This window comes from Tamandua tetradactyla, chromosome 9 (assembly GCF_023851605.1).
Source record: "Tamandua tetradactyla isolate mTamTet1 chromosome 9, mTamTet1.pri, whole genome shotgun sequence".
Lineage (NCBI taxonomy): Eukaryota > Metazoa > Chordata > Mammalia > Pilosa > Myrmecophagidae > Tamandua > Tamandua tetradactyla.
The window spans coordinates 20,585,664-20,593,375 of record NC_135335.1 but is presented as its reverse complement, the minus strand read 5'-3'; the positions used below and the strand labels follow the sequence as shown (position 1 = coordinate 20,593,375).

The following is a 7,712-nucleotide window of genomic DNA, read 5'->3' as shown; positions in this document are numbered from 1 at the left end:
CATCTGGTAACCTATATTCTAGATTCTAACTCTATGAGTTTGCTTATTATACTTAGTTCATATCAGTGAAATCATACAGTATTTGTCCTTTAACGTCCTCAAGCTACATCCACGTTGTCACATCTGTTGGGACTCATTCCTTTTTGCACCTGAAGAATATTCTGTCATATATATATACCACATTTTAATTATCCATTCATTAGTGGATATACTTGAGCTACTTCCATCTTTGAGCAATTGAATAAGTCTGCTAAAAAATATGGTATGCTTCAGAATTTGTTTGTCATTCTTGTACAGAGGTCATGCTGACCATATCTGTATATTCCAATTTTGCCTAAGTGAACCCCTTCCATTGGATTCTATGTGATTGGGAATGACTATTGTGATAAATCAGTGAGATTTGGGGATTATTCATTAAAACAGTTAGTTTTGTTTTAACAAAATTATTGCAATTATGTTTTGAATGTTCTTAAATTACATTGAGGCTCCTGTAACAAAAAATTTGTAATATTTAGGTCAAAACCATGCTCTGTGAGTTGTGAGTCTTTTGTATGCTTTATTTTATTTTATTTTATTTTGGCATGGGCAGGCACCAGAATTCGAACCTGGGTCTCCGGCATGGCAGGTGAGAACTCTGCCACTGAGCCACTGTGGCCTGCCCTGTTGTATGTTTTAGAATGCATAATTAGTCAAAAAAAGAAGGAAAGAAAAAAGAAAGGACCATAATTAGTCAAAAAAAGAAGGAAAGAAAAAAGAAAGGACCATAATTGATGTATTTCAGTGTTATTTCTTGTACTTTTACCTTTATTGGTTAACATTGTAATATTTGTGAATTTGTGTAGTTATGAAATTTAGCATTTAAAGGAGATCTGTAAACCAATGAGTACCACTGGCAAAAATGGCATTACCAAATTGCAGTGGTATTTTTTGGGGGGGTACAACTGGAAAATATTATGATCAATACTCTTGTCCCATTCAAAGTACGTGGATATGAAATGATTAATTCAAGCAACAATGCTTTTACCCAAATAGTGTTTGAGAATTATGATTAGTTTGATTAATTGTTGTTTTTAGAATCTGGATTCTTTTCTTGAGTATAAATCAGTGGTGCAATTATTTCATCTTTCAGAGGTATTCAAACAAATGTAAATACAAAATCCACAGAATTGCTTTTGAATATTACTTCAACCTCTGCCACGCTCTAAGTAATGTAAAAGATAGTGAAAAAAGAAGAACTGTACAAAACACCTGGAAATGCTGTATAAAAATATAGCAAGGATGACTGTAAGGTAATATCATAATTCATAGGCTGATTGGGAAATTGCTTATTAGCTGCAAAGTGAAAAAGAATCTGCAAACTGGAATGAAATTTCTGGAATGAGGCTGGACTGCTGAGGAAATTATTCCAACACAGGAATTTAAACTTTGGTTTAAAATGCTAAGTGGGGGACGTGGATGATGTCTTGCATACACAGAGTGCATGGATTCAAATAAAGTACAGACCCTTGAAGGTTTAAAATTTTAGTGAAGAATATTTTAGAAATGATGGAAGCAACAATGAAGCACATGTGCATACCCACCCCACAGATCCCTTTTAAATGGCCACGTTATTAAACATAGTGCCCCCCCAGAAAAATGCTCAAACCAACAAATATGTTGCAATAATGGGATAGTAACATGGAAAATACACAGCATACACAACATAATGAAGTCAGTTTTAATTATATGAAGCCACATATCCTTTGCAAGATGGTAGAAAAACAAGGGTTTTAAACATTTTCACTGTTAAAAGGTGCTTATTTGGTTCAAAAGAAAATTGAGCATCTGATATGCTGAAAAAATGTTTAAAGACAATTAAGTCTGCTATCATGAGTGGGTTGCATTCAGATTCCTAAAGATATAGCCAATTTTTAGGTTGCTTTTTGGTGATTAAAGTCAGAGTTAATAGTGTCCAATTGGAGATACAAACCAGATACTGTTTGGTCTAATTTAAGGAGATATCTCAACTGGTTTAAGGATCTAGAATCATTTTTATGACTAAGTGGCATTTAATTTAACTCCAGACGTATGTCTGTGATTTTACCAGTTGGAGACCATAATGGCAGGGAAGACATCTCCAAGTAGAAGAAGAAACTTGAGCAAAATCATGGTGATGTTGTCCCACAAGTTAAAGAGGAGAGGCAAAGGTGACCCACAATTTTATACAATTAGGGTGGTAATGCTTTCATTAGTTTCTACATTAAACTACAGATGATTTTTATTATACCCCTTTCAGAAATATTCTTTTTTTTTTTTTTGGATGCATGGTCTGGGGATTGAACCAGGGTTCCCTGCATGGAAGGCGAGCATTCTACTACTGAGCCACCCGTGCACCCTTAGAAATAGTCTTAACTAAAGCATCATTGATTCTAGACCTGGTCTCTCTTTACTCTAAACTGTTAGGTGGTTATTAAAACAAATTATTTCATTAAAGCCTTTTTAATGTGCATCACAAATATTTGAGCCATGGCTATACGTTTTGAATCTGAAGTGTTCTTAACTCACCCCATTTGCAGTTTCCTACTTCATTTCCACTTCTGATTTTCTGTAGATGAAATGCTGCATAAACCCAAAGATAAACTGCCTGATGAATTTCTTCAACACCCGTTCTTATATTTTCATCTGCTTAGAATAAAATGTGTGTCTACTTAGAAAAAAAAAGCAATAGTGCCGCATTTTCAAAGTTATATTCATTTTAGTATATTCCATTCTACAACTGCTGCAGGAAGGTGGATCCCAGGGTGTTATTTTTGCATCTCTTAGCAGCAAATGTTTTATTTTGAGGGTTGTATACTAAGGCTTATTCCCCAGAAAATTTCAGACTCTTGAGGTTGACTTGAGTGCATAGAATTGAGATTCCCAGTAGAGACCTTTTAAAAAAAGATTCAAGTTTTTTTCATTTGCGAATCTCAGTTGTTTTCATCTGTGAGCTTAGGGACCATCTCTGTGGATTCTGAAGCCATGGCTTGAAATCCTGGATCTTCTACTTCCTCTTAACTTCAGTTTCCTCATTTGTAAAATAGACCCAGTGACACCACATATGAATGCCTTTCTGTGCTATAAAGGCAAGGAAGGAATGTGTACGCATGTACAGTTTGAACTTTTGGAGCTTTGCAAATCAGAAGGATTATCATTGTTAGGATTATCCACATCTGATGCCCCCCTTTTGCTGGTGCAGCTGTTGTCCTTTTCACATACTTCAAATATTTCCAAAGGGTAACACATCCAAGACCTCAAGTGAAGCTGTGTCCCCATTAACAATGAAGAAATATATACACATGCTTCTAACTTGGTTTAATCCACACCTCAACTATGTTAATGCCCTGGGAGTCATTAGCAGGAATAAATTCACAGACATTACCCTGTAGATCTTAATCATCTGATCAGAGAGCTCTTTGAGTATCCTGTTTTACCTCAGTTGCCAAGTGACTCCATCAATTTGAATCTCTTCTCTCCCATGGAATAGTGGCCCTGGCAAGGAGCCTGACTGAAAACCAAAAGCTCATCTTAAATTCATGGCTTACTTTCTCTTCAGTCAGAGTTAGTGAGCTCCTGTCTTTATCGTGAAGAGTGATATGGCTGTGTTCCCTGACCTTCTTTCCAGGGGGATGGAACTGTTGGTAGCACTCTATGAAAAAGGAATTTATAGCATGGAATCTCAGAGTCATTATGTCTAGGTTCAAATTCTGGCTCTATTGCTTATTAAATGAGTGAACACTTGCCAGTTATTGGACCTTTTGTGGCCTTCAGAAATTAGGTTTCATGGGCTTAAGGATTGAATCACTCATTTGTTCATTTAATTAATCTTTATTAAATTACTTACTACATTTGAATTTGTTCCCTGAATAACCATTTTGCAGTTTTGAGGCTATTAGATACTCCAGAAAAAGCCATGTTCTATAATTCTCATTACATATTGCTGGATGGGATATCTTTTTGATTTTTTCCATGGAGATATGATCCACCCTATTGTGGGTGGTAACTTTTGACTAGATGGCATAAGGGAAAGATACATTTGTAGAGTCTCTTCTGTTCAGCTGATATTGCCATTGCGTACAACTGATGCTGCCATTGCGTGACCTTGGTAAGTAACAGTTGAAATGTGCACTGTAGCTGGGAGGACTGCTCTCCTCTCAGAAGAAGGTGTACTTTCATAAAGGTATCTAGGTCCCAGGAAGCTCTTCTTGGTCCCTAGACAGTTTGCAGAGGACCAAACTGAGCCTGGTCATGTAAGCTAATCAGAATTCAGCCACTATTGTGTAAAGATATCATAAAAACTACATGCAAGCAATAGAAGAATAGAAGAAGAAGGAGAGAGGAGAATCTTATTAAAAAGAGAGAGAATCTCATCAGAATCTTATCTGGGCAGAATGCTTTGCTGTAGATTTTTTACTAAGGAGACTCTGAATTCTGTTTCTAAGTTTGCTGTGGATTTTTACTGATGAAAATTAGTAAAAATATTTTGCTGCTTTTGAGACTTTCCAGCACTTCTCCTCAGGTGTTGGTGCCATCCTATCTGGTGATGCAACTATACCTTATTTTTGAAAGTTCTTTTAATTACTTTCCTAATAAAATCTGTTTTTATATCACTGAAGTCTGTGTTGTCCATGAATATGAACCAATATATTAAGTGGCCACAATTATTATATTGTCTTTTGTGCTACAGATGGTTTCCGTGGAGAAGTCTCACCACCTATTTAAGGTGGGATTGATTAATAGGGAACCATTCTGGAAAAAACTTCAGAGCCACCACAGTCACCAGAACCAACAGAGCCCAGGCAGCCAGAAACCTTTGGGGATGAAGAAGGAAAACACCCCTGGGGGAGCCTCCCTGAAACTAGAGGCCAGGAGAGAAAGTTAGATGTTGCCATGTGTACTCCCAGCTGAGAGAGAAACCCTGAACTTCATTGGCCTTTCTCAAGAGAAGGTAACTTCTTGTTGATGCCTTAGACTGGACATTTTCATGGTCTTAGAACTGTAAACTTGCAACTTAATAAATTCCCTTTTTAAAAGCCATTTTGATTCAGGTTTATTGCATTCCAGCAGATTGCAAACTAAAACATCTATGATGTACCAGACATTGTTCTAGTTGCACTTTGAATGACCGAATCTTGACTGTACTAGAATGCAATCCAGGCTGAACCTGAATGCAGTAATCAGAGTTGGTCAAGGCATATCGCATCAGACATCCCACCATGTTTTACTACTTACTGTTCATAGTCAGCTTTCCACAATCCTAAGCATGCCTAAATGGGAATTAAATTTCAGTTTAAAACTAATGAGCACTTTGGTTTTTCTTCCCTAGGAACATTTGCTACACTTGTTAAGCTTCTACATGTAGTGTTACTTGAATGCCTCTCTAAGGCCCAGTTAATCTTATTTCTCTTTCATATGCTCCCTACTCATCATTCTTAGTCATTGTCTTAGATTATTCTAAGTTTAAAACTTCAGTTTAGGTTTACAGCAGTAATCTCCTGAATGACCTTTTCACAAGTCTTGCCATTGTAGTACAATGCATATCTTGTATTGTGTCTTCCTGGGCTAATTTCCATTAATGACTTCCATGTCTTTAAGATAAAGTTCAGACTCCTTGGCTCAGCACACAAGGTCCTTCACAATTTGCCCACTGCTGTCTGCCCTTGCTTTACCAAAGGTAACTCTGCCACTCTTTAAGGGCATGCTGTTTCCTGGAAAGTCAACTAATCACTCTGCCTCCTGTCTCCATCCACTTCCCTCCATTTTCATTTCTACTGGTTAATTCATCCTCATACTTTCCCTCTTGTCTCAGAGAAATGTCCATCTGTTTATTCTCCACAGCTCTTGTGGCAGAGCTCTTCTCTCTTTTTTCTCATCATCAATGCAGCTGTGAATGAATCTATGTTTTTTTCCTATGTCTTAGTTATTGCTGTGAATCACTATTTACTCTCCATGGGAAGTTCTTTGAAGGCAAGCATACTCATTTGTTTTGTTGAGTGGTGTGCCTAGGATCGTGTTTGATATCAGGAAGCATTCAATTCTTTATGAAATGAGTGAAAAAAATGTGAATGAAAGGGCAGGAACTCTGATAGGGAAATTTATCCCTTCTAATTCTTGACAATAACAAATGACATCACAAAAGCAACACTAATAATTTTAGTACTGTTTATTGTGTGCTTGACATTTTGAGGTCCTATCACACAGACTGCTTTGTTTATCCTAAACAGCCATCCTCTAGGTAGGTACTGTTATTATCCTAATTTTACAGATAAGGGAACTGAGGCTCAGAGAGCCAAAGTGACTTGGCTATAGCCATACTGATAGTATAGGAGGAAGGTGGGATTGAAATAAGTGAGTTTAAATTCAGATATAAGCTCTTGGTCACCAGGCTGAGCCAGAACAAAAGACTTATAAGAGCCAAAATGAAAAAATCTTCAGTCATCTGGAGGAAAAGCATAAATTCAGTAATGCAACAGTGTTCTATGATGGTGAAAACATCATTATTGAGTCCATTCTGTGTGCCAGACCCTGTACTATGCACTGGGAACCCACAGAAAACAGCAAGCAAAAGGTATGACTCTCATGGATATTTTCATTCTAGTGTGTTCTGCAGAGAAGTCTATAGAAAAAACAACCCATCAATGTGCAAAATAGTTTATGACAGTCATAAGTGCTATATAGGTAGTAAAATAATGTGGAGTGATGGTGCCTGAGAAAAGGCAAAACCTTGGTCAGGCAAGACCTCTCTATATAGATGGCATTTGGTCTGAAATATGAACGATGAGAAGCATCCAGCCATGCAAAGATCACCGGGAACATCAAAATGACTGAAGAAAGAGAGGGTGCAGAATCTTTAAGGTGGAAACTGAATTGAGCTTGGCTTGTTTGTGTGTTGCAAGGATGAGAAAGCAGGCTGGAGGGACTGGAGGACATCTTCCATGTTAGGTCAGAGACCCAGCAAAGTTATTATCACTGGGGGTTTGGATTTCTTTGTGAGGACTTTGGACTTTGTATGAAGAGGATAGGGAACCATTTTAGGTTGAGTAATAGAGGTGGCAGGGTCTGTCTTAGGTTACTCATGCTGCTATTTGGAGTCTAGATTATAAAAGCAAGCTTGGAATTTGGAATATCATTCAAAAGGCACAACCTCAAATCCAGGAGAGAGGTAATGGGGCTTGGATTAGGGAAGCATAAGGAAAAAGGAGATAACTGTAGTTGATTGCACACACTTGAGAGAGTATAATTTACAGGAGTTTCTTCTCTGTTGAAGTAGTGAAGTGGAGGATGGAAATGATGTTTGACTCCTAGATTCATGTCCTATTATGAATGGTGATACCATTTTATTGTTATGGTAAAGACAGAATAAGGTATACAATAAATTAGAGTGCAGAAAAAGTAAAAAAAAAAAATCAATACCAAAAAAATGAACCTCTGTGTTTGAAAAATAAAAAGAAATAGAGAAAGCTTTGTAGGGGATTTTTTCAAAGATGAAAATGACTAAAAGCTAGAAATGGGATTCCCCAGTGTCCTGACAAGACAACTACTGGATTCCTTTGGTTCTTTTAAGAACTTCTCTTTGTAGCTGAGTCATGGTATAAAGGTGTGTAAAACAGGTCTGTGGATCACCCCTCAGAAGCATAGGATGGGTGGAAAACCAGAAGGACAGCTGGAAATACAAACACACACAAAGCAATGGG

At 37.3% G+C, this 7,712-nt stretch overlaps 1 non-coding gene across 1 annotated transcript; it reads right to left on the bottom strand.

Annotated features, from left to right (window-relative positions):
- Nucleotides 1-253: 253 nt before the first annotated feature.
- LOC143647494 (U6 spliceosomal RNA) lies at nt 254-360 on the bottom strand. The gene has a single exon (XR_013158117.1). It is a non-coding gene; the product is annotated as a U6 spliceosomal RNA (small nuclear RNA).
- Between the last annotated feature and the right edge of the window lie 7,352 nt (nt 361-7,712).